The sequence below is a fragment of the Triticum aestivum genome, chromosome 4B (assembly GCF_018294505.1).
Source record: "Triticum aestivum cultivar Chinese Spring chromosome 4B, IWGSC CS RefSeq v2.1, whole genome shotgun sequence".
NCBI classification, from domain to species: Eukaryota; Viridiplantae; Streptophyta; class Magnoliopsida; order Poales; family Poaceae; genus Triticum; species Triticum aestivum.
In genome coordinates, this window is record NC_057804.1 from 23,053,029 (window position 1) to 23,054,387 (window position 1,359).

Genomic DNA, 1,359 nt, shown 5'->3' on the forward strand with positions numbered 1-1,359 from the left:
GGGTGAGGAGAGGGTTCCAGCATGGTCCCACCTATCTGAAGAGGTGGGTAGCTAGGTCGGTCCACATGGCTGTAGCACATCCAACAAAGAGGCTCTTAGATTGGAAAAGGGAATTTGGCGCTCATTGTGACAAAATGTTGGATAAATACATAAGGGGTACACATAAGCCAGTCCATGTGCAATTTTTCAGTTGCTCATTTCTTTGGGCCTTTTTTCTTCCTTTTTATTCTTTCTGATATTCACAGCCTTTTCCTTACGGGTTTTAATGGTTTTTTTACTTTCATTTTTATTCATATTTTTTCTTCACATCATCTTTCTTTAATAAATTCATAAATATTTTACAAAGGTTTTTAAAAAATCATCAATATTTAGTAAATTATGAATTTCATTCTAAAATTGATGAACATTTTTAAACTTCGTGATTGTTTTATATTCATGCACATTTTAAATTCATCGACAATATTTTTAATTCATGAATTTTAAATATCATGAAAATTATTTAAAAATTGGTGAACAATTTACATTCATGAATATCTTTAAAATTTGGTGAACATTTTTTAAATGCATGAGCGTTTGTTAAAATATGAGACTTTTTTATAATTTTGTGAACATATATTAAAACATGCATACTTTTTTTGTTAGCTATTTTTTTCTAAAAGATGAACGCCTTTCAGAACATTTGAACATTTTTATGCTGAAAATAATAATTTATCTTTATTCTGTAAAAGGGCAGTAGCTGAACTTTTTAGAGGAAAATCGAAGAGCAAAACTGAAGGAAGAAAATAAGCAGAAGAAAATTACTAGAGGAGCGCTCTAGACAACGCAACCCTGTAGAGGGCCAGCCAACCCGAGCACTATGTGCGTCAAACCGGCATTTCGAGCAAAGATCGTCAAATAAGGGATCTCCTCAGATTGCTCTGTATTCCTCTGCCTAGAGTATATTGCATGTGTTTTTTTTCTTGCAGGAATATAAATTATAAAGGTTTTCGAAAAAAATTGACGGAACACATTCTTCATGCGTGAGGGGGGAATATGACACATTAGCTTAGAAGATGCTAACGAACAGGGCTCGCCATCCAAGCTGTGCATTTTACCTTTAGAGACCTCCAAGATGTGCATGCATGCAGTCACTCGATCCTCTTCACTCAAGCCATGTATAGTGGGGCGCGATGACATCTTGAAAAAATGCATGTATTAGAGAGAACAAATTAACTACTGTCCCTGTCCCAAAATAAGTGAGTCATCTTTGTACTAACTTTGCACTAATATTAGTGGTAGGATACCAGTTCGAGTTAATTGCATGTTTATATTACGTAGGAAATCAATTATGCGTTAATTATGTGATTAGCAATTGCTTTG